Consider the following 26,851-nt stretch of genomic DNA (forward strand, 5'->3'; position numbering starts at 1 on the left):
CCTCAGTAAAGCGGGTAGTGCATGCTTCAATTGTATCACTGTACAATAAACCCACCTGTTCCGGGCCTCAGTAAAGCGGGTAGTGCATGCTTCAATTGTAACACTCTCTACAATAGACCCACCTGTTCCGGGCCTCAGTAAAGCAGGTAGTGCATGCTTCAATTGTAACACTCTCTACAATAGACCCACCTGTTCCGGGCCTCAGTAAAGCGGGTAGTGCATGCTTCAATTGTATCACTGTACAATAGACCCACCTGTTCCGGGCCTCAGTAAAGCGGGTAGTACATGCTTCAATTGTAACACTCTCTACAATAGACCCACCTGTTCCGGGCCTCAGTAAAGCAGGTAGTGCATGCGTCAGTTGTAACACTCTCTACAATAGACCCACCTGTTCTGAGCCTCAGTAAAGCGGGTATTGCATGCTTCAATTGTATCACTCTCTACAATAGACCCACCTGTTCCGGGCCTCCAGTAAAGCGGGTAGTGCAAGCTTCAATTGTAACACTGTACAATAGACCCACCTGTTCCGGGCCTCAGTAAAGCGGGTAGTGCATGCTTCAATTGTAACACTCTCTACAATAGACCCACCTGTTTCGGGCCTTGGTAAAGCGGGTAGTGCATGCTTCAATTGTATCACTGTCTACAACAGACCCACCTGTTCCGGGCCCAAGTAAAGCGGGTAGTGCATGTGTCAATTGTAACACTCTCTACAAAAGACCCACCTGTTCCGGGCCTCAGTAAAGCGGGTAGTGGATGCTTCAATTGTATCACTCTCTACAACCGACCCACCTGTTCCGGGCCTCAGTAAAGCGGGTAGTGCATGCTTCAATTGTATCACTCTCTACAAAAGACCCACCTGTTCCGGGCCTCAGTAAAGCGGGTAGTGCATGCTTCAATTGTAACACTGTACAATAGACCCACCTGTTCCTGGCCCAAGTATAGCCGGGTATTGCATGCTTCAATTGTAACACTGTACAATAGACCCACCTGTTCCGGGCCCCAGTAAAGCGGGTAGTGCATGCTTCAATTGTATCACTGTCTACAACAGACCCACCTGTTCCGGGCCTCAGTAAAGCGGGTATTGCATGTGTCAATTGTAACACTCTCTACAACAGACCCACCTGTTCCGGGCCTCAGTAAAGCGGGTAGTGCATGCTTCAATTGTAACACTCTCTACAATAGACCCACCTGTTTCGGGCCTCAGTAAAGCGGGTAGTGCATGCTTCAATTGTATCACTGTCTACAACAGACCCACCTGTTCCGGGCCTCAGTAAAGCGGGTATTGCATGTGTCAATTGTAACACTCTCTACAACAGACCCACCTGTTCCGGGCCTCAGTAAAGCGGGTAGTGCATGCTTCAATTGTATCACTGTCTACAACAGACCCACCTGTTCCGGGCCTCAGTAAAGCGGGTATTGCATGTGTCAATTGTAACACTCTCTACAACAGACCCACCTGTTCCGGGCCTTAGTAAAGCGGGTATTGCATGCGTCAATTGTATCACTCTCTACAATAGACCCACCTGTTCCGGGCCTCAGTAAAGCGGGTAGTGGATGCTTCAATTGTATCACTCTCTACAACCGACCCACCTGTTCCGGGCCTCAGTAAAGCGGGTAGTGCATGCTTCAATTGTAACACTGTACAATAGACCCACCTGTTCCGGGCCCAAGTATAGCCAGGTATTGCATGCTTCAATTGTAACACTGTACAATAGACCCACCTGTTCCGGGCCCCAGTAAAGCGGGTAGTGCATGCTTCAATTGTATCACTGTCTACAACAGACCCACCTGTTCCGGGCCTCAGTAAAGCGGGTATTGCATGTGGCAATTGTAACACTCTCTACAACAGACCCACCTGTTCCGGGCCTCAGTAAAGCGGGTAGTGCATGCTTCAATTGTAACACTCTCTACAATAGACCCACCTGTTTCGGGCCTTGGTAAAGCGGGTATTGCATGCGTCAATTGTATCACTCTCTACAATAGACCCACCTGTTTCGGGCCTTGGTAAAGCGGGTAGTGAATGCTTCAATTGTATCACTGTACAATAAACCCACCTGTTCCGGGCCTCAGTAAAGCGGGTAGTGCAAGCTTCAATTGTAACACTCTCTACAATAGACCCACCTGTTCCGGGCCTCAGTAAAGCGGGTAGTGCATGCTTCAATTGTATCACTGTACAATAAACCCACCTGTTCCGGGCCTCAGTAAAGCGGTAGTGCATGCTTCAATTGTAACACTCTCTACAATAGACCCACCTGTTCGGGCCTCAGTAAAGCGGGTAGTGCAAGCTTCAATTGTAACACTCTCTACAATAGACCCACCTGTTCCGGGCCTCAGTAAAGCGGGTAGTGCATGCTTCAATTGTATCACTGTACAATAGACCCACCTGTTCCGGCCTCAGTAAAGCGGGTAGTACATGCTTCAATTGTAACACTCTCTACAATAGACCCACCTGTTCCGGGCCTCAGTAAAGCGGGTAGTGCATGCTTCAATTGTATCACTGTACAATAAACCCACCTGTTCCGGGCCTCAGTAAAGCGGGTAGTGCATGCTTCAATTGTAACACTCTCTACAATAGACCCACCTGTTCCGGGCCTCAGTAAAGCGGGTAGTGCAAGCTTCAATTGTAACACTCTCTACAATAGACCCACCTGTTCCGGGCCTCAGTAAAGCGGGTAGTGCATGCTTCAATTGTAACACTGTACAATAGACCCACCTGTTCCGGGCCTCAGTAAAGCGGGTAGTACATGCTTCAATTGTAACACTCTCTACAATAGACCCACCTGTTCCGGGCCTCAGTAAAGCGGGTAGTGCATGCGTCAATTGTATCACTCTCTACAATAGACCGACCTGTTCTGAGCCTCAGTAAAGCGGGTATTGCATGCTTCAATTGTATCACTCTCTACAAAGACCCACCTGTTCGGGCCGAAGTAAAGCGGGTAGTGCAAGCTTCAATTGTAACACTGTACAATAGACCCACCTGTTCCGGGCTCTCAGTAAAGCGGGTAGTGCATGCTTCAATTGTAACACTCTCTACAATAGACCCACCTGTTTCGGGCCTTGGTAAAGCGGGTAGTGCATGCTTCAATTGTATCACTGTCTACAACAGACCCACCTGTTCCGGGCCCAAGTAAAGCGGGTAGTGCATGTGTCAATTGTAACACTCTCTACAAAAGACCCACCTGTTCGGGCCTCAGTAAAGCGGGTGAGTGGATGCTTCAATTGTATCACTCTCTACAACCGACCCACCTGTTCCGGGCCTCAGTAAAGCGGGTAGTGCATGCTTCAATTGTATCACTCTCTACAAAAGACCCACCCTGTTCCGGGCCTCAGTAAAGCGGGTAGTGCATGCTTCAATTGTAACACTGTACAATAGACCCACCTGTTCCGGGCCCAAGTATAGGGGTATTGCATGCTTCAATTGTAACACTGTACAATAGGGACCCACCTGTTCCGGGCCCCAGTAAAGCGGGTAGTGCATGCTTCAATTGTATCACTGTCTACAACAGACCCACCTGTTCCGGGCCTCAGTAAAGCGGGTATTGCATGTGTCAATTGTAACACTCTCTACAACAGACCCACCTGTTCCGGGCCTAAGTAAAGCGGGTAGTGCATGCTTCAATTGTAACACTCTCTACAATAGACCCACCTGTTTCGGGCCTCAGTAAAGCGGGTAGTGCATGCTTCAATTGTATCACTGTCTACAACAGACCCACCTGTTCCGGGCCTCAGTAAAGCGGGTATTGCATGTGTCAATTGTAACACTCTACAACAGACCCACCTGTTCCGGCCTCAGTAAAGCGGGTAGTGCATGCTTCAATTGTATCACTGTCTACAACAGACCCACCTGTTCCGGGCCTCAGTAAAGCGGGTATTGCATGTGTCAATTGTAACACTCTCTACAACAGACCCACCTGTTCCGGGCCTTAGTAAAGCGGGTATTGCATGCGTCAATTGTATCACTCTCTACAATAGACCCACCTGTTCCGGGCCTCAGTAAAGCGGGTAGTGGATGCTTCAATTGTATCACTCTCTACAACCGACCCACCTGTTCCGGGCCTCAGTAAAGCGGGTAGTGCATGCTTCAATTGTAACACTGTACAATAGACCCACCTGTTCCGGGCCCAAGTATAGCGGGTATTGCATGCTTCAATTGTAACACTGTACAATAGACCCACCTGTTCCGGGCCCCAGTAAAGCGGGTAGTGCATGCTTCAATTGTATCACTGTCTACAACAGACCCACCTGTTCCGGGCCTCAGTAAAGCGGGTATTGCATGTGGCAATTGTAACACTCTCTACAACAGACCCACCTGTTCCGGGCCTCAGTAAAGCGGGTAGTGCATGCTTCAATTGTAACACTCTCTACAATAGACCCACCTGTTTCCGGCCTTGGTAAAGCGGGTATTGCATGCGTCAATTGTATCACTCTCTACAATAGACCCACCTGTTTCGGGCCTTGGTAAAGCGGGTAGTGAATGCTTCAATTGTATCACTGTACAATAAACCCACCTGTTCCGGGCCTCAGTAAAGCGGGTAGTGCAAGCTTCAATTGCAACACTCTCTACAATAGACCCACCTGTTCCGGGCCTCAGTAAAGCGGGTAGTGCATGCTTCAATTGTATCACTGTACAATAAACCCACCTGTTCCGGGCCTCAGTAAAGCGGGTAGTGCATGCTTCAATTGTAACACTCTCTACAATAGACCCACCTGTTCCGGGCCTCAGTAAAGCGGGTAGTGCAAGCTTCAATTGTAACACTCTCTACAATAGACCCACCTGTTCCGGGCCTCAGTAAAGCGGGTAGTGCATGCTTCAATTGTATCACTGTACAATAGACCCACCTGTTCCGGGCCTCAGTAAAGCGGGTAGTACATGCTTCAATTGTAACACTCTCTACAATAGACCCACCTGTTCCGGGCCTCAGTAAAGCGGGTAGTGCATGCTTCAATTGTATCACTCTCTACAACCGACCCACCTGTTCCGGGCCCCGGTAAAGCGGGTAGTGCATGCGTCAATTGTATCACTCTCTACAATAGACCGACCTGTTCTGAGCCTCAGTAAAGCGGGTAGTGCATGCTTCAATTGTATCACTCTCTACAAAAGACCCACCTGTTCCGGGCCGAAGTAAAGCGGGTAGTGCAAGCTTCAATTGTAACACTGTACAATAGACCCACCTGTTCCGGGCCTCAGTAAAGCGGGTAGTGCATGCTTCAATTGTAACACTCTCTACAATAGACCCACCTGTTTCGGGCCTTGGTAAAGCGGGTAGTGCATGCTTCAATTGTATCACTGTCTACAACAGACCCACCTGTTCCGGGCCCAAGTAAAGCGGGTAGAGCATGTGTCAATTGTAACACTCTCTACAAAAGACCCACCTGTTCCGGGCCTCAGTAAAGCGGGTAGTGGATGCTTCAATTGTATCACTCTCTACAACCGACCCACCTGTTCCGGGCCTCAGTAAAGCGGGTAGTGCATGCTTCAATTGTATCACTCTCTACAAAAGACCCACCTGTTCCGGGCCTCAGTAAAGCGGGTAGTGCATGCTTCAATTGTAACACTGTACAATAGACCCACCTGTTCCGGGCCCAAGTATAGCGGGTATTGCATGCTTCAATTGTAACACTGTACAATAGACCCACCTGTTCCGGGCCCCAGTAAAGCGGGTAGTGCATGCTTCAATTGTATCACTGTCTACAACAGACCCACCTGTTCCGGGCCTCAGTAAAGCGGGTAGTGCATGCTTCAATTGTAACACTCTCTACAATAGACCCACCTGTTTCGGGCCTCAGTAAAGCGGGTAGTGCATGCTTCAATTGTATCACTGTCTACAACAGACCCACCTGTTCCGGGCCTCAGTAAAGCGGGTATTGTGCATGTGTCAATTGTAACACTCTCTACAACAGACCCACCTGTTCCGGGCCTCAGTAAAGCGGGTGCATGCTTCAATTGTATCACTGTCTACAACAGACCCACCTGTTCCGGGCCTCAGTAAAGCGGGTATTGCATGTGTCAATTGTAACACTCTCTACAACAGACCCCACTGTTCCGGGCCTCAGTAAAGCGGGTATTGCATGTGTCAATTGTAACACTCTCTACAACAGACCCACCTGTTCCGGGCCTGAGTAAAGCGGGTATTGCATGCGTCAATTGTATCACTCTCTACAATAGACCCACCTGTTTCGGGCCTTGGTAAAGCGGGTAGTGCATGCTTCAATTGTATCACTGTCTACAACAGACCCACCTGTTCCGGGCCTCAGTAAAGCGGGTAGTGCATGCTTCAATTGTAACACTCTCTACAATAGACCCACCTGTTTCGGGCCTTGGTAAAGCGGGTAGTGCATGCTTCAATTGTATCACTGTCTACAACAGACCCACCTGTTCCGGGCCTCAGTAAAGCGGGTATTGCATGTGTCAATTGTATCACTCTCTACAACAGACCCACCTGTTCCGGGCCTCAGTAAAGCGGGTAGTGCATGCTTCAATTGTATCACTGTCTACAACAGACCCACCTGTTCCGGGCCTCAGTAAAGCGGGTATTGCATGTGTCAATTGTATCACTCTCTACAACAGACCCACCTGTTCCGGGCCTCAGTAAAGCGGGTAGTGCATGCTTCAATTGTATCACTGTCTACAACAGACCCACCTGTTCGGGCCTCAGTAAAGCGGGTATTGCATGTGTCAATGTAACACTCTCTACAACAGACCCACCTGTTCTGGGCCTCAGTAAAGCGGGTATTGCATGTGTCAATTGTAACACTCTCTACAACAGACCCACCTGTTCCGGGCCTCAGTAAAGCGGGTATTGCATGCGTCAATTGTATCACTCTCTACAATAGACCCACCTGTTTCGGGCCTTGGTAAAGCGGGTAGTGCATGCTTCAATTGTATCACTGTCTACAACAGACCCACCTGTTCCGGGCCTCAGTAAAGCGGGTATTGCATGTGTCAATTGTAACACTCTCTACAAAAGACCCACCTGTTCCGGGCCTCAGTAAAGCGGGTATTGCATGCTTCAATTGTAATACTGTACAATAGACCCACCTGATCCGGGTCCCAGTAAAGCGGGTAGTGCATGCTTCAATTGTAACACTGTACAATAGACCCACCTGTTCCGGGCCTCAGTAAAGCGGGTAGTGCAAGCTTCAATTGTAACACTCTCTACAATAGACCCACCTGTTCCGGGCCTCAGTAAAGCGGGTAGTGCATGCTTCAATTGTATCACTGTACATTAGACCCACCTGTTCCGGGCCTCAGTAAAGCGGGTAGTGCATGCTTCAATTGTAACACTCTCTACAATAGACCCACCTGTTCCGGGCTCCAGTAAAGCGGGTAGTGGATGCTTCAATTGTAACACTCTCTACAATAGACCCACCTGTTCCGGGCCTCAGTAAAGCGGGTATTGCATGTGTCAATTGTAACACTCTCTACAACAGACCCACCTGTTCCGGGCCTCAGTAAAGCGGGTATTGCATGTGTCAATTGTAACACTCTCTACAACAGACCCACCTGTTCCGGGCCTCAGTAAAGCGGGTATTGCATGCGTCAATTGTATCACTCTCTACAATAGACCCACCTGTTTCGGGCCTTGGTAAAGCGGGTAGTGCATGCTTCAATTGTATCACTGTCTACAACAGACCCACCTGTTCCGGGCCTCAGTAAAGCGGGTATTGCATGCGTCAATTGTAACACTCTCTACAAAGACCCACCTGTTCCGGGCCTCAGTAAAGCGGGTGTGCATGCTTCAATTGTAATACTGTACAATAGACCCACCTGATCCGGGTCCCAGTAAAGCGGGTAGTGCATGCTTCAATTGTAACACTGTACAATAGACCCACCTGTTCCGGGCCTCAGTAAAGCGGGTAGTGAAAGCTTCAATTGTAACACTCTCTACAATAGACCCACCTGTTCCGGGCCTCAGTAAAGCGGGTAGTGCATGCTTCAATTGTATCACTGTACATTAGACCCACCTGTTCCGGGCCTCAGTAAAGCGGGGTAGTGCATGCTTCAATTGTAACACTCTCTACAATAGACCCACCTGTTCCGGGCTCCAGTAAAGCGGGTAGTGGATGCTTCAATTGTAACACTCTCTACAATAGACCCACCTGTTCCGGGCCTCAGTAAAGCGGGTAGTGCATGCTTCAATTTAATCACTCTCTACAAAAGACCCACCTGTTCCGGGCCCCGGTAAAGCGGGTAGTGCATGCGTCAATTGTATCACTCTCTACAATAGACCCACCTGTTCTGGGCCTCAGTAAAGCGGGTAGTGCATGCTTCAATTGTATCACTCTCTACAATAGACCCACCTGTTCCGGGCCCAAGTAAAGCGGGTAGTGCATGCTTCAATTGTAACACTCTCTACAATAGACCCACCTGTTCCGGGCCTCAGTAAAGCGGGTAGTGCATGCTTCAATTGTAACACTGTACAATAGACCCATCTGTTCCGGGCCACAGTAAAGCGGGTAGTGCATGCTTCAATTATAACACTGTACAATAGACCCACCTGTTCCTAGTCTCAGTAAAGCGGGTAGTGCATGCTTCAATTGTAACACTCTCTACAATAGACCCACCTGTTCCGGGCCTTAGTAAAGCGGGTATTGCATGCGTCAATTGTATCACTCTCTACAATAGACCCACCTGTTCCGGGCCTTAGTAAAGCGGGTAGTGCATGCTTCAATTGTATCACTGTCTACAACAGACCCACCTGTTCCGGGCCCCAGTAAAGCGGGTATTGCATGTGTCAATTGTAACACTCTCTACAACAGACCCACCTGTTCCGGGCCTCAGTAAAGCGGGTATTGGATGCTTCAATTGTATCACTCTCTACAACAGACCCACCTGTTCCGGGCCTCAGTAAAGCGGGTAGTGCATGCTTCAATTGTATCACTCTCTACAAAACACCCACCTGTTCCGGGCCCCAGTAAAGCTGGTAGTGCATGCGTCAATTGTAACACTGTACAATAGACCCACCTGTTCCGGGCGTCAGTAAAGCGGGTATTGCATGCTTCAATTGTAACACTGTACAACAGACCCACCTGTTCCGGGCCCAAGTAAAGCGGGTAGTGCATGCTTCAATTGTAACACTGTACAATAGACCCACCTGTTCCGGGCCCCAGTAAAGCGGGTAGTGCATGCTTCAATTGTAACACTGTCTACAATAGACCCACCTGTTCCGGGCCTCAGTAAAGCGGGTAGTGCATGCTTCAATTGTAACACTCTCTACAATAGACCCACCTGTTCCGGGCTCCAGTAAAGCGGGTAGTGGATGCTTCAATTGTAACACTCCCTACAATAGACCCACCTGTTCCGGGCCTCAGTAAAGCGGGTAGTGCATGCGTCAATTGTATCACTCTCTACAATAGACCCACCTGTTCTGGGCCTCAGTAAAGCGGGTAGTGCATGCTTCAATTGTAACACTCTCTACAATAGACCCACCTGTTCCGGGCCCAAGTAAAGCGGGTAGTGCATGCTTACATTGTAACACTGTACAATAGACCCACCTGTTCCGGGCCTCAGTAAAGCGGGTAGTGCATGCTTCAATTGTAACACTGTACAATAGACCCACCTGTTCCGGGCCACAGTAAAGCGGGTAGTGCATGCTTCAATTATAACACTGTACAATAGACCCACCTGTTCCTAGTCTCAGTAAAGCGGGTAGTGCATGCTTCAATTGTAACACTCTCTACAATAGACCCACCTGTTCCGGCCTCAGTAAAGCAGGTAGTGCATGCTTCAATTGTATCACTCTCTACAATAGACCCACCTGTTCCGGGCCTTAGTAAAGCGGGTAGTGCATGCTTCAATTGTATCACTGTCTTACAACAGACCCACCTGTTCCGGGCCCCAGTAAAGCGGGTAGTGCATGCTTCAATTGTAACACTGTACAATAGACCCACCTGTTCCGGGCCTCAGTAAAGCGGGTAGTGCATGCTTCAATTGTAACACTGTACAATAGACCCACCTGTTCCGGGCCTCAGTAAAGCGGGTAGTGCATGCTTCAATTGTAACACTCTCTACAATAGACCCACCTGTTCCGGGCCTCAGTAAAGCGGGTAGTGCATGCTTCAATTGTAACACTGTACACAATAGACCCACCTGTTTCGGGTCCTCAGTAAAGCGGGTAGTGCATGCTTCAATTGTATCACTTCTCTCTACAATAGACCAACCTGTTTCGGGCCCTCAGTAAAGCTGGGTAGTGCATGCTTCAATTGTAACACTGTCTACAATAGACCCACCTGTTCCGGGCCTCAGTAAAGCGGGTAGTGCATGCTTCAATTGTAACACTCTCTACAATAGACCCACCTGTTCCGGGCCTCAGTAAAGCGGGTAGTGCATGCTTCAATTGTAACACTCTCTACAATAGACCCACCTGTTCCGGGCCTCAGTAAAGCGGGTAGTGCATGCTTCAATTGAAACACTCTCTACAATAGACCCACCTGTTCCGGGCCTCAGTAAAGCGGGTATTGCATGCTTCAATTGTAACACTCTCTACAATAGACCCACCTGTTCCGGGCCTCAGTAAAGCGGGTAGTGCATGCTTCAATTGTATCACTCTACAATAGACCCACCTGTTCCGGGCCTCAGTAAAGCGGGTAGTGCATGCTTCAATTGTAACACTGTACAGTAGACAGTCGACGATGTGTTAATCTGCAGGAGTATGATGCTGTGTATTGAATAAAACATTTTCCCTGTAGGAGCTTACTACATTAATCGATTAGCTGCCCTTATACTGATACACAGGTCATCAAGCGCTGTACAGCCCTGGCCGCTCGACTGATGGAGAACTGGATGAGTTGCAGGTGGTACGCTAGCGGGTGGTGGTGGGTGGGGCGACATGGATGGATGGGACAGGGTGGCTGTGTGGGTGGATGAGCGACTGCGTGAGTGAGGTGGAGGTACAGCGTTTGAGAGTGCATGGAACACCAAAAATTGGCTTGAGACATTGTACACCATGTAAGTAATCGTATCCTGGCGTAACGAGCGAACGCTGTAAACACTAGAATACCCCACCGTCACTGAGATACTCAAAGAGGTTTATGCTATGTCTTCTTACAATCATTACATTCACAAAATCAAATATTAAGGAAACCAACGCTACGATTTACTGTATATAATGAAATATTTTACAGATCGTCGTGCCCAGGATGTTGCGTAAACTACGATTTTGGTTGGTTTGTTGTATAACGCTGCACTCAGCAATATTCCAGCTATGTGGCGGTTGTCTGTAAATAATCAAGTGACCAGACAATCCAGTGATCAACAGCATGAGCATCGATCTACGCAGTTGGGATACGATGGCATGTGTCAACCAAGTCGATCCCGTTAGTCGCCTCTTATGACAAGCGTGGGTTGCTGAAGACCAATTCTAACCCGGATGTTCACGGGCTGTAAACGAGGAGAAATATATCAACACGCAAACGTAGTGGAACATAAATGGGTCTCAATCATGATTTGGGTTGGGATCAACAAAGCTGGAAGCCCTGATCCCATTGTCCTGCCACCAGGCTACACCATAGGTCTTCTTCATGTGTATGTTGGACCATTTGCTGCTGTATTCGGACCGGACATCATCCTCATGGACGATAACCTCGTCGTGCCAGTGTCGTTGATGCCAACTAAGAACCATCGTCCGTATGGAACGGCCAACCCGACCACCAGCTCCTCAACTCAGTCATATCACATATTTAATGAACCACAGATCGCGTCTACCAGCGCCCTGTCCTCATGGCAGTTCTACAGGAAACCGGCAATGCGCTTAATGAGGAATGGAATAATATTCCTTTGGCAGACATCCAGATGTTTATATAAGAATGGGTCTACGGTGCCAGACTGTGATAGCATCAGGTAGATGACTCACCCGCTGCTGAAAGTTGTGTGTTTTTACATTTAATTAGTTTTATTGATTTTTGACGTTTCTGTCTTGTGAGATGTAACGAGTGCTCTGAATGATTACTGTCACCTGTGATTTTCTTGACATTACGTGGGACTTTTGTTCATTAAACATGACATCACGCAATATTGTATGCACACAGTTAGTATTTGATATTGTGGATCCTATGAGTACACTATTTTCGCATGCAGTTAAACTGTAATTTGTGATTTTGTTTCAATAATCGAACTACATGCAGCGGAAGCTCACATTATCATAGTACCCTAATATATATCATTCCACCATTGCAGTAGCTGCAAAACTGTACTGGACAAAAATTGTTAGGGATATATGTAAATATTGAAATTATGAATAAGGATCTAATTATTAATTGACACACTGATAAAATATCAATCATAAAAATACCAATATCCCTAACTTATTTTGTCCAGTATATGTTGTCTACATATCCCATTTTCGATATCAGCATGTTTGTTGTTAAAAAATGATGGAAATTTCATACTGATACGATTGAATTACGTGTTTCAAAGAAATTATAAAGGAAAGATCTCTATATTGCTTTTCGTAAAGAAATGTTTTTATCGCATGTTATATTTTACTTTATAACAGTCTTGACGAAATTCTCGTAACGTAAGTAAATATCTCATATCAAGTGGCGGAAATGGCACGTGTAATTTAATACAGAAAATAATCAAGCCGTCAATGTTACGACCCTGCTGAGTTAATCTTAGAGACCCGTGAAGGTCCGGGTTAGAATGAACCTTCAGTAACCCATGCTTTTCGTAAGAGGCGACTAACGGGATCGGATGGTCAGGCACGCTGACTTGGTTGACACATGTTATCGGTTCCCAATTGCGCAGATCGATGCTCATGTTTTTAATCACCGGATTGTCTGGTCGAGACTCGATTATTTACAGACCAACGCCATATAGCTGGAATATTGCTGAGTGCAGCGTAAAACTAAACTCACTCACTCACTCACTAATCTTAGAAATGTGTCCCCATATCACACAGTGTAAGGAAATGATACAAAGACACGACAAATATCACGTTCATGGCTAACATCCTTTAGAAAATGTACACCCCGCTTTGCAGTTTCATATTTACTTAATGTCAACTGTTATATTATCCTTGAACTATATACCCTCGAAATTGATATTGATTTTAGAAACGTAATAGTTACTGAAACTGCCTAAAATATTCAACCGTGCACATTATAAGTCTTCGCATTATGTATTATTGATTTAACTGTCTATCCAGTGTGCTTAACCTTTTAGATATATTGGTTCTGTGACAAAGAATTTATTTCGTTAAAATTATTGCAATTGCATGGCATTGTGTCTGAGATTCAGTAGGAGTTCGTAACATTGTATTTTGACAATAGTTAGGTTTTAGGAATGTATTACCATCTGGTGTAAGCAGTGTATGTAGTATGGAAGGTATGTTGAGATTTGGGGTTGGAGTTTTCTGGAACACCATTAGCTGTTAGGGTGAAGATAACGAGGTATGTTTGAATCCAATAATAGTTTTCATCTTCGGACAACGCTTGGGAACATTGGTACACTAAATGTACATCAACAATTTGTCGATCCTATCCTAACACCCCATAGCGGGCGACACCTGAAATGGTCTGCACATAATGCACCCATATGGGGAATCGAACCCGGGTCCTCGGGGTGACGAGCGAACGCTTTAACCACTAGGCTATCCTACCATCGGATTAACACCCCAGATAAACGGGGATGAGACATTGTGGAAGATGGTGTAGAGCATCACACAATCTCCGAGCTCCTTCATCAGACAAGGTGCCGAGAGACTTCGTGACAAGTGTACCCCTTGAAATCGGTTAAACGAAGTTAATCGATTTCTATTTATTGAGTACACAAGTGCGCGTGAGCTTCGTCACGGCACAGGGATATCCCAACAACAGATATCGGAGAAGACTCAACACTCGACCTGATCTCAAGAGGCTCCTGTTTGACCTTTGATGCTGGAATATAATTAAATCATGTCCGTTGCCTATTTCTATCTTCCTATCTCAGTAAACAGATATCAGGTCAGTTATAGCTGAAGAAAATCTTTGTTCGTTTTTGATTAATGTTTTTTTTGCCGATTCTATGACTAAGTCTGTGGTTCTGGAACGTGTTTGAGAAATGTAGGCATTGCCAAAAGTTTACTTTACTTGATAGATGACCGTTATTTTAACATGCCATTATTGCCAAGACCATCATAACATTGCTTTGTATGCTCAACATGACATTAGTGCATGTGTTCAGCATGGCATTAATGTCCATCTCAACACGACATTAGTGCCCATTTCGAAATGACATTAGTGCCCATCTCAACATGACATTAGATGAGTGCCCATTTCGACATGATATTAGTGCCCAGCTCAACATAATATTAGTGCCCAGTTCAACATGACATTAGTGCCAAGCTCAACATGACATTACTGCCATCTTGACATGACATTAATGCCCAGCTCAACATGACATTAGTGCCCAGCTCAACATGACATTAGTGCCCATTTCGACATGACATTAGTGCCCAGCTCAACATGACATTAGTGCCCATTTCGACATGACATTAGTGCCCAGCTCAACATGACATTAGTGCCCAGCTCAACATGACATTAGTGCCCAGCTCAACATGACATTAGTGCTCAGCTCAACACGACATTAGTGCCCAGCTCAACATGACATTAGTGCCCATTTCGACATGACATTAGTGCCCAGCTCAACATGACATAAGTGCCCTTTTCGACATGACATTAGTGCCCAGCTCAACATGACATTAGTGCCCAGCTGAACATGATATTAGTGCCCAGCTCAACATGACATTAGTGCCCAGCTCAACATGATATTAGTGCCCAGCTCAACATGATATTAGTGCCCAGCTCAACATGACATTAGTGCCCAGCTCAACATGACATTAGTGCCCAGCTCAACATGATATTAGTGCCCAGCTCAGCATGACGTTAATGCTCAGCACAACATTACATTAATGCCCATGTGGACATGACATTAGTGCCCATTTCGACATGACATAAGTGCCCTTTTCGACATGACATTAGTGCCCAGCTCAACATGACATTAGTGCCCAGCTGAACATGATATTAGTGCCCAGCTCAACATGACATTAGTGCCCAGTTCAACATGATATTAGTGCCCAGCTCAGCATGACATTAGTGCCCAGCTCAACATGATATTAGTGCCCAGCTCAACATGACATTAGTGCCCTTTTCGACATGACATTAGTGCCCACCTCAACATGACGTTAATGCTCAGCTCAACATGACATTAATGCCCATGTGGACATGACATAAGTGCCCATTTCGACATGACATTAGTGCTCAGCTCAACATGACATTAGTGCTCAGCTCAACATGACATTAGTGCCCGGCTCAACATGATATTAGTCCTCAGCTCAACACGACATTAGTGCCCAACTCAACATGATATTAGTGCCCAGCTCAACATGACGTTAATGCTCAGCACAACATGACATTAGTGCCAAACTCAACATGACATAAGTGCCCTTTTCAGCATGACATTAGTGCCCAGCTCAACATGACGTTAATGCTCAGCTTAACATGACATTAGTGCTCAGCACAACATGACGTTAATGCCCAGCTCAACATGATATTAGTGCTCAGCTCAACACGACATTAGTGCCCAGCTTAACATGACATTAGTGCCCATTTCGACATGACATTCGTACCCAGCTCAACATGACATTACTGCCCAGCTGAACATGATATTCGTGCCCAGCTCAACGTGACATTAGTGCCCAGCTCAACATGATATTAGTGCCCAGCTCAACATGACATTAGTGCCCAGCTCAACATGATATTAGTGCCCAGCTCAACATGACATTAGTGCCCAGCTCAACATGACATTAGTGCCCAGCTCAACATGATATTAGTGCCCAGCTCAGCATGACGTTAATGCTCAGCACAACATGACATTAATGCCCATGTGGACATGACATTAGTGCCCATTTCGACATGACATTAGTGCCCAGCTCAACATGACGTTATGCTCAGCTCAACATGACATTAGTGCTCAGCACAACATGACGTTAATGCCCAGCTCAACATGACACAAATGCCCAGCTCAACATGACATTAATTCCCAGCTCAACATGACATTAATGCCCAACTCAACATGACATTAGTGCCGAGCTCAACATGACATTAGTGCCCAGCTCAACATGACATTAGTGCCCAGCTCAACATGATATTAGTGCCCAGCTCAGCATGACGTTAATGCTCAGCACAACATGACATTAATGCCCATCTGGACATGACGTAAGTGCTCATTTCGACATGACATTAGTGCCCAGCTCAGCATGACGTTATGCTCAGCTCAACATGACATTAGTGCTCAGCACAACATGACGTTAATGCCCAGCTCAACATGACATTAATGCTCAACTCAACATGACATTAGTGCTCAGCACAACATGACACTAATGCCCATGTCGACATGACATTAATGCCCAGCTCAACATGATATTAATGCCAAACTCAACATAATATTAATGCATGTTTTCAGCATGACATCTCTGTCCAGCTCATCAAGACGTCACTGCCACGTTCAACATAATATGACTACCAAGCTCAGCAACTGCCCAACTCAACATCACATTAATATCCAGGTCAACTTGACATTGCTTCTCAGCTTAGCTCGACATTAATGCTTATCTCAACATCTCAAGCAACAGTTATTAGCTCCATGAAAAGGGACATCCCCGTCTCTCGAGCGACACGGGCTGTAAAGTGACGATACCCCGGCCACCACGTTCTTTCTTTCACGGAGATTCGGGAATCGAATTTGTTGGGGTAATTCGTTCGTGTTTTATTAGCTTCGAGTTTGAGAGTGCGTCTTTTTACGATCACATTACGCTAATTTTCCTGCATTTATGACGCAGATATGACATTAATTATTTAAAATTTACAGGCACTTTAGATCGAAGTCTCCTTGGCCTTTCAGAAACAAAGACTTTTTATTAATAGTTGTGTGGAAATATGCACAGGGTATCTGTCAGATCAGGATACTCACTTCATCAGCAGTTCATCAGGTCAGTGATTCGTTTTAATATCAAGATGAAGATTAATAGATCTTAGTGAAAAACCGAAATATATTGTCTGTAGTCGGTGTGTCTATCAAAAAAGCCAGAGAGAGAGAGAGAGAGAGAGAGAGAGAGAGAGAGAGAGAGAGAGAGAGAGAGAGAGAGAGAGAGAGAGAGAGAGAGAGAGAGAGAGAGAGAGAGAGAGAGAGAGAGAGAGAGAAATATGTGGGCCATACAATTATTCTTTAGTGCGCGTGTGTATGTGTCTCTCTCTCTCTCTCTCTCTCTCTCTCTCTGTGTGAAACCGGCATAAAACCATACTCACTCACTCAATTAACTACTGGCTTCCCTTGTTAAGTGCCGGCCATTGTTATCTGACCGCTTGTTCTTTCTTATGTACATGTGTATATAGCTATCTGCTTCGTAGCTTCCATTCACCAGATTAAGGAGTAAGAATATACTCTGAAACGTCGCAGTGCTCATATTACAAGAGTTGACATTCACAATATTCTCGTCTATGTGTGACGTCTAAATACCATTCAAAGACTTCGTATCTTGTTCCAGGAGTAATTCATATTACAAGAGTTGCCATCCATAACATTCTCCTCTGTGTGTATAACTTCTAAATACCATTCAAAGACTTTGTATCTTCATATGTCCATATGTCTATATCTGTAGTTGTCTCTGTGAACAATCATCGGTCTGTACAGACAGCAGCGGGAGTCAGCCAATAGACTTTCCAGAAAAGCTGAAAATGGTAATACGCACATTACAAACTATAAATAAGATATTTTTGATGTTTTTGACATTAAACCTGTGACGATGGCTTGCGGAGCGCGATCAAATATCTCGCAGTGTCTCGCGAGAGACGCGACGTAGGCGTCTAATGTCAGATCGCAACTGAATTACTTCGAGAAGCAATCAGGATGAGCTGGAAAAAGCCGTCATGGCCACACGACTGTTAGTTACACAGAACCAAATATTTTCCAACTGACATCCACAGTAACGGCATGTGTTTGTTTTTTAAAAGAACATTCTGATCCCTCAACAGCCCTTGTTTCTGGTTGGTTTGTTGTTTAACGCCGCACTCAGCAATATTCCAGCTATATGGGGGGCGGTCTGTAATATTAATCGACTCTGGACCAAACCAGAGCAAATCTAGGCTACTGGGATACGATGACACGTGCCAACCAAGTCAGCAAGCCTGACCACCCGATCCCATAATCTCTCTTTTTTGAAAAGCATGGGTTACTGAAGATCGACCCTAACTCGGATCTTCACGGGTGTCTCTCTAAGCACGTATTGATATCATCTGCCTGTAAGAGTATGTGTTCATATGCCAATGATCACGTGATTCTAGTGCACCCCTCCCCCCAGTGATTAACAAAACTAAAAACTCAAGCAAACAAACACCCAAACACCTGCCCCCAAAAAAAGGAAGAAAAAAAAAGTAAAAAAGAAAAAGAAATGAATATAAAGAATAAACAAAACAAAAGCAAAAAAAAAACAAAAATAAATAAAAAAATGCATATACTCAGCGTTAATAAAATAGGAGAAGCTGGCAAGCATTATAATATCAATTATGTAGAACTGTCAGTACAGTCTCTATTTTCCTCACTAACAATAAGTTACCATATATTACCATCGACATCAAAGCCTAAAGTCTACAAGGGATTCCGAAGCTTCTAACATTCAATTTGTCATCGATTGTCTCGCAATGGGTACGTAAATAATTGATGCCGAGAAATCTGTCTGATTGTTGCTATAATTGCTACGGCCTACTGACCGACGTATTGACGTGACGGACCGGACACAGCGCCCCCACTGACCGACGTTTGAACGTGACGGACTGAACAAAGCGCCCCCAAGCGGCCACTGTTTGACGCGACGGTCTCGACAAAGCGCCCTCTAGTGACGGCCGTTTGACATGTCTAATGATAGTGAGACACCTATATTATTGCTATTACACAATATACGAATTTACCGTAATGTAATTGGCTATATGTTAACGCTGTTGCAAGGTGCGGATTAATTATGCAACAGTTGGCATATTATGGTGTTACGACGCATAATAGACATATGCCTCGCCACGTGCGTGTAATCAATATACAGATCGACCGTTTTACCGTGATCATTGTACATGCTACAGTTCTACCAGTTTTATGTTGTCATGCTGCAGTGTCGACACTTATTTAGAGATTATTAACCGAGTGTGTTTCCGTATCATTAACATCATATATTAGGAATAAAAATGGTATTATGCGAGCCAAAGGCTTAATTGTTATTCCTAATATATGATATTAATGATACGGAAACACACGAGGTTAATAATCTCTTTATCATATAATGTCATTCTTAAAATTACTCTAAAAAAAGAAGCAAATTGTACGTGAATTTATATGAAGAGAATCGAGCATTCGCGCAAGAATACTTAGCGGTACACCAAGGTGAAGTTCGTTCATGACGGCAGCATATGGTTGTGACTAGTCGCTAATATAGTGCCAACATAACCATGTTTAAAATAAGATCTTTCTGTCTAAAAAGAACAACAACATCAGGCAGGGTTTTCCTGGCAGTCTATTTTCATTGCTGGTAGTAATATCATCAATTACTGACGAATCCTGACGGAATCGATTCGTCGTCTGTATTGTGATTGATAGATCGAAATCCTTGGTTGGTACCTTTCTTAGACGATCGCCTGTCACTCGTGCCTCAAAATCCGTAACTTCAATTTGAACGAAGTACTCCGTTTCATGTCTTCCAAAGTCAACTACTGCAGTAACGACTCCAGAACCTCAGCCATCAATTCTTACAGAATCACCATTTATGAGAACGGGGACAGCCATGTTTGTTTACAAACAATGTAAACTCGCGACGACGTCATCAATGAAATGTTAAAATGTTTTAGGATTCGCATGGCGTGTATGGAGTTTTGTGAAAGTAGTTCGTGGATTGGCGTAAGTTTTGCATAGTTTTCAGATTTGGATACCAAGTTTATCAGATTGCTTTATTGCACTGATAACACCCTCCATTAGATGATAAAGGCCCATATTACACCAAATCAAACTCTGTAGTTTAACACACACTGCACGCAGTGCAGGCAGAATTATCTGACAGCCGTGATTGGTTGTTTTTGTGTAAGAATTTTGTGGGTTTTTTTTAAATGTAAGGACTACATTTTTAATATCTATTGCTATAGATTTGTACACGATGACATATGCTGAATGTGTGCATATATATTTTCAAGCAGGGGACATTCAGTGCGGAACTGGGGTTTTTGAGCTTCCTGTATTTGGAAAAGGAATTGGTTAGCCTGGTTTGTATTGCAGCTTTAAGTCCATACTGTGTATATATATGTACATGTAGTGGCTGTTAACGGCCTGGTTATATTTCAAGGAAATATAGCGTTACTAGGAAGTCTATGGAAAACATTTGGTTATGTGTAAGCGAGTGAGTGAGTGAGTGAGTTCAGTTTTACGCCGCACTCAGCAATATTACAGCTATATGGCGGCGGTCTGTAAATAATCGAGTCTGGACCAGACAATCTAGTGATCAACAGCAATTGGCAATTGGGAACCGATGACATGTGTCAACCAAGTCAGCGAGCCTGACCACCCGATCCCGTTAGTCGCCTCTTACGATAAGCATAGTCGCCTTTTGTGGCAAGCATGGGTTGCTGAAGACCTATTCTACCCCGGATCTTCACGGGTCGGTTATGTGTAAGCTTAATTCGGAATGCTTATATATGATATGCGCCACCCAAGTCAGCGAGCCTGACAACCCATATTTCTTTAGTCGCCTTTTATGACAAGACCAATTCTACCCCGGATCTTCACAGGTCTGAATGCATATGTGATGCTTTTCGGACAAACGTTACTTTCATAATATTAGCAGAAATTTAACTGTATGCCCAATGACACATTAAACGGACTCCGAGCTCGCCAGGTCTTGTCCTTTTTGTCAGCCAGGGTAACAACAAGTACCACGTTTTATCGTCAATTGATATGACGTGGTCGGTGATCGATCTACCGACCTTCTGCTCTCTGGGTAGAGGCTCTATCCACTAATCCACGAAGGCCTTAACACGTAATTTTTCTCCTAATCGCACCCGCGAAAAAACGTCAGTTCTATGTCAAGGGCAAGGTTGACGTTGTGGGATAGAATTGGGCTTCATCAACCCATGTTTGTCATAAGATGTGGATTCAATGGACACTCGCTGACTTGGTTGATGCAAATCATGTCATTATGTCAGTTAATGATGTCAATCTCAAGACTGTCTATTCAACATTTGAATTTTTTAAAATAAAATTGTTTTCACTGTAATTCCTGCATTCTGATTAGCTGAACTGGTCGCGTGGTATTGCGTTAATTTTAAATGACAGTAACAAATGAAACCACGCCCATCAGTGAAGACGATTTACACCGACTGCCGGGAAATTTACATGTACATTCGAGGGAATTCATTTCTGCTCCATGTATATTATTTTATTCAACGCGTCGAGGACGGCAGCTGAGAAGGAATGAACATACGTTCGATTTTTATTATTTGATATACGATCAGAGGGAGAGCTCGCTCGTCATGTTTTTTTCGCTCGCCTGGGTTACAACATTCGTCGCCACTCGGTCCTTTCCGTAACCTCCAAGAAGATCTTCGGCTTATCCTGGAATAACATGACTGTGTCACGTATTAGGTTACAAAGGCTTCTGGTTTCATTTTGATCTCGCATTTTTCCAATTGTGTCTAGCCGTTCTCAGGGAACCAAAGTTTGAATCTGGCGGTTATTGACAATATTATTTGAAACTGCTGCCTTCTAATCAACATATTGGTTCCAGCTTTTTAGGTCCGATTGTTGTTCATCTCGTCTCTTTCCTTGATTGACACATGCTTAATTGATTGGCTACTGACTTTGTGGGCGTGTCGTGATGTGCATAGATAAGAATGTCACCAGATTAACGCCCCACTATGACGTCCTTCACCTCGCATCGTATCAATGTCGTCATTTTTATCTTATATTTATTGGCGGTTAACGTACTGTATGTAGATAATACACGTTTTCGTTCTTTTATCGAATTTTATTATACCCCAATGCTCCATAGTTTATCCTGAATTATTTACAGACCACTGAGATATAGCTGTAAAACTGCTTATTGCGCGGTTAAAAACAAGCAAACAATGCATTTTGTACAAAACTGGCAATTTCACGTTTTTTCAGCATTCAGTTACGCATCTTAAAAAGCGATGAGATAATTGAATCCTCTGGCGCTTTGGCTCAAAATACATGGACACAAATTGTCTACGTTGAGATAAATAAAACAAGCGAAATTAATTTAAGATAATGGAACATTAAAACTTTTTTCGAATGAAATGATCACAACGAAACCAAACGACCACTCCCCGCTCCTTGACAAAGACGCCAACATGTTTGTTAAGTAACAGGGTGAATTATTGAAAATAATATCTACTTTTGAAAAGGTGGATTGATAGTCTTCCGTATTTGGTTATTCTTTGAGGGACATTTAGAAGCTGGTATCAGTGAGTGAGTGAGTGAGTTCAGTTTTACGTCAGACTTGGTAATTACATCTTACATGGGGCAGGTCTGTAAATAATCGAGTCTGGGCCAGACAATCCAGAGATCAACAGCATGAGCATCGATCTAGTCAGCGAGCCTGACCATCCGATCCCACTAGTCGCCTCTTACGACAAGGATATGTTACTGGAGATCAATTCTAAGTCGGGTCTTCACGGGTCCAAGCTGGCATGACGAACAGGAACAATTTTGTTTATGGTCAGACAACTTCTTTATTTCAATAGATGCGACGTTTCGGTGTTGATGCTAAAGCTTTATCAAGCAAATGATGTGTTAGCACCGAAACGTAGCATCCATTACAGTAAAGAAGTTGTCTATCCACACAAAAATGTTCCTGTTCCTTTTTTGGGTCAGGCGGTTTTAAACAATATTCACTCAATTCCAAATAAATATTTTCGTCTCTCACTCTGGTCGCAGATCGGCTCAGTTAAATATTTTAGGAATATTCCAGCAATATCATGGCGGGTGACACCAGAAATGGGCTTCACACATTGTACCCATTTCGGGAATCGAACCCGAGTCTTCAGCGTGACGAGCAGACACTTTAACCATCACTCACTCACATACCGTTCATATACCGTTCATATACGGGGGAACTATAGCGTTTTAGTTGCAATATGTGCAGTGGTCGTTAGTGGGTAATCGAACCCGAACCATTGAGGTGACGCGCGAACGCGTGTTCTAGTAAAATACCCCACCGCCCCACAAACGTGTTAATGAACATATACACCAATTTTCGGGGCACCGAAGTATTCTGGAACTGTACAACCCGTGGCAGATATTCAACACACCAGTTTGAACTCTTGTACCATTAATTATGAGCACGTTTTCACACGCTACAACTACACCTGAAGCAAAAGATAGTTCTAATATGTCTGGCATGGCGGAAGCACTTCCCGAAGCTGTGAAGCGTCTGGGCATGCCATCGGCGCATTAGTTTCTCTTTCATCAGGGACTTTTTGCAGTGATTCGAAACACCTCTTAACGAGATCTCGCGACGTCTCGTGGTGGTGCATAAAACACGTGTTTCTTGCCGACCTGAGATGTTGTCACGTGAGGAGATAACAAAACAACCACTGCGGTTGTGGAATTCCCACCAGATGGGGAACATGCGGAACAGAATTATTTTTTGGCTTGTCGCCGCTTTTTGGGAGGCCTGAAGCTTCCGTGAAACTTGGTTCTCGCTAAAGTCTCGTTTTCTCTCAAACCAACCTGTTTGTTTTATCATTTCAGAAATTTGAGAATGGTAGTACAGGCGTTACAGTGACTGGGTTCGTTGTTTGTTGTCACTGTCTGCGCATGCTTTAGTGCTGTGGATGAATCGTTGTCGGTTTTTGTGACGAAATGTTGCATGTTTTATCTATGCAAGTGTGACTGAAAGGTTTTCCAGAGGGCATTTACTGTTATTCCCTCTACATTATGCCAGTCCTTGGATGGTTGGATGGCTGTTTAACGCCGCACTCAGCAGTATTCTCGCTATATAGCGTCGGTCAGTAAATAATCGAGTCTGGACCACACAATCCAGTTATGTATTGATTAGCATCGATGCATTGTATTGTATGCATTGTATGCATAATATCAGAAACGGGAATGTATCCAATCATCAAACAGTGGTGATACGAGAAGTCAAAAAGAAAGTCAAGTCACAAACACACGCCAAGGCAGGTCAAATCACCAAACTGGAGACCAAGTCAAGACATCCAATCATGAAGCATACACTTTATGGATAAACAACTTTACATTTATTGCAAAGAGCGACGTTTCAGAGTAGATAGATTCTTATTCTTATTTCTTATCAAACTGAAACGTCGCTCTATACAATAAACAAGAAGTTGTTCTCCACAGAGTCGTATGCATCATTATTGACTCATCAACTTCTAGAATGGAAATCAAACAATAAGACAGTGAATGCCAACTTGGAACCATGAATATGCTAATCGTGTTTGCGCCAAACCTTTGAGGAATATTACATGACAGTCACTCAGGAGAACACTCAAGTGTTTCTTACCCAAGTACGAGTGTAATTACATCCTTGGTAACAGTTTTGTTTGGTTCAACATGCATGCTGTCTTGCAGTTGGATCCCGCACAACCTTTGCGCATATGCATCATGAAGTGTTTGGTGGCTAATAAATAATTAAATAGGGAATTTGGTTTTCTGTGTAACTATATGTTGCAGCACCAGAAAGTAGTGTACTGTTTATTGGAAAAGAGCTACTCACTCCATGAGGACAGTTTGTTACAATTGTTGGTATCTGGAGTTGAGGAGGAGGAATGAATCTTCTGGTATTTATCCCCCTCTTCTTGCAGGAGGTTTTCGCAAAAGAGGCTTTTGTTTCCAGAAGTCTGTTTAATAAACTCATCCTAATGGACAACGCCAATGCCACCCAGACACCGACCAGCATCCACCAGTAGGAGAGTGAGCAGGAATGTGCCGGTATCTGTGCGAGGGATGAAGTCTGTGTTTCTGTGATCCATCATGGCGGTCAGTGCTACATCTACAGGTCACCTCCATCTATCTCCAGTGTTTCTGTTCCCGGCGCCAGAAGTTTCATTAAGCGAGGTTAGTGAAAATTTATTTAGCATTACGTTTGGTTTTGTTATTTTGTTAGAACCCGCGAAGATATGTGTTAGAACTCGTGTTACGATGTAAATTTTAATAAAAACGCAAATTGTAATACTTGCAGCAAATTGTAATAAACTTGACGTAAATTGTAATAAAAACGTAAATTGTAATACAAATTGACGTAAATTGTAATACGCAAATTGTAATAAAAATTGACGTAAATTGTAATACTTTTCGTTGCGGTAAAATGTAATAAATATTTACGTAAATTGTAATAACAGTTTTAATCACTCGTAAATACGCGGGTGTTTGTTTTTCGTTGCATTTCATACATCAAATAAGCTTGTTAGGGCGATAACTCAAGAAAGAAATGACGGATTTTGTTCAAATTTGGTACCAAGGTATATTGGCGAGATTCACCGACACAAGTGAAATGGAGTGACCTTGAGATAATTTTCAAGGTCACAGTAAAAATCTGAGGGTTTTGCCAATATAAAGATTGTTAGCGCGATAACCCAAGAAAGAATTGACAAATCTTAACCAAATGACGAAAATAATATTCGTCCTGATATATAATCGATATAAACTGTCCTCTGTATCATGTCTTTTCGCAAATATCTTTTGAGGTTTTGATATGTATAAATATAAAGTAGGGTTGGGTGGGGATGGGTTTCTAATGGGTATATCAAATCAAATCAAATCAAATCAAATCAAATTAGACATTTGTATAGCGCTACATATCCAGAGCCCTGCTCATGTGCGCTTAGTCGAATGCTCGTTTGAAGAGGGTGGTTTTGAGACAGGATCGGAAACTGTTGAAACAAATTGAATAGCCTAGCTGACTGGCAATGAAATGCATCACAAATTAAACTTCAGGAAACAAAATATGCAAAAAAAATTTTTGTATGTTTGAGATTGGTAGAGGTCGGCTAGACTCAAACTTAGATATTAAACTGCACAAAAAGGCAATTTGAAACTACAATCGCTTTTTCAAATGACTCCCCCTTCGGTTTACTGACAGAACTCGAGAAAGAAATGATGGATTTTGTTCAAATTTGGTACCAAGGTTTATTGACGAGATTTACCTACACCACTTGAATTTTGTGACCTTGAGGTCATTTTAAAGGTCACAGCGAAGGTGTAACAGTTTTGCACATGCCAAGCTTGGTAGCCGCGAACTCAGGAAAGAATTAATAGATTTTGATCCAATTTTATATCAAGGTGTATTGGCGGGAATCCCCCTACACCAATTGAAACAAAATATGCAAAAAACATGTTGTATGTTGGTAAAAGTCAAACTTAGATATTAAACTGCACAAAAAAGCAATTTTAAACTATAATCGCTTGTTCAAGTGACTCCCCCTTCATGTTTACTGAAAGGGCTTGTTTTGGAGACTCTACCCACCCCCTTTCAGTTGACGTCATCATAAGGATATAGCTGATCCTAAAGTTTTCACTTATTCATACATGGTGTCAAGGGTTCAAACTAAATACTGAATGGTCACACAAGTGTCAGCTCTCAATATGTTGTATATCTGGACACAAGGTTTTGAAAATTTAAAATGAGGTGTCCTCAGTCCCCGTCTAAATGTAAATCCAGCAATCCAAATCTTTGAATGTTGATGATGACGGGAAGTCATCCAATATTATGCTGAACATATTTTATATAATACTATCTGAGGGTATGCCATTATCCAAGAGATAGCGCAATAGTGCAGTTGTAAGGCGTCTGCCTATCAC

At 44.1% G+C, this 26,851-nt stretch overlaps 1 long non-coding RNA gene across 1 annotated transcript in view; it reads left to right on the forward strand.

The window, feature by feature from the left end:
- The first annotated feature begins 24,047 nt into the window (after positions 1–24,047).
- LOC124255058 overlaps positions 24,048–26,851 on the forward strand; it is a 32,514-nt gene continuing 29,710 nt past the window's right edge. Inside the window, exon 1 of the long non-coding RNA XR_006892614.1 lies at positions 24,048–25,108. This is a non-coding gene — a long non-coding RNA (uncharacterized LOC124255058). The remainder of the gene's footprint in view (positions 25,109–26,851) is intronic.

Source organism: Haliotis rubra, unplaced genomic scaffold (genome assembly GCF_003918875.1).
Source record: "Haliotis rubra isolate DU_JTF1 unplaced genomic scaffold, ASM391887v1 Scf590, whole genome shotgun sequence".
NCBI lineage: Eukaryota > Metazoa > Mollusca > Gastropoda > Lepetellida > Haliotidae > Haliotis > Haliotis rubra.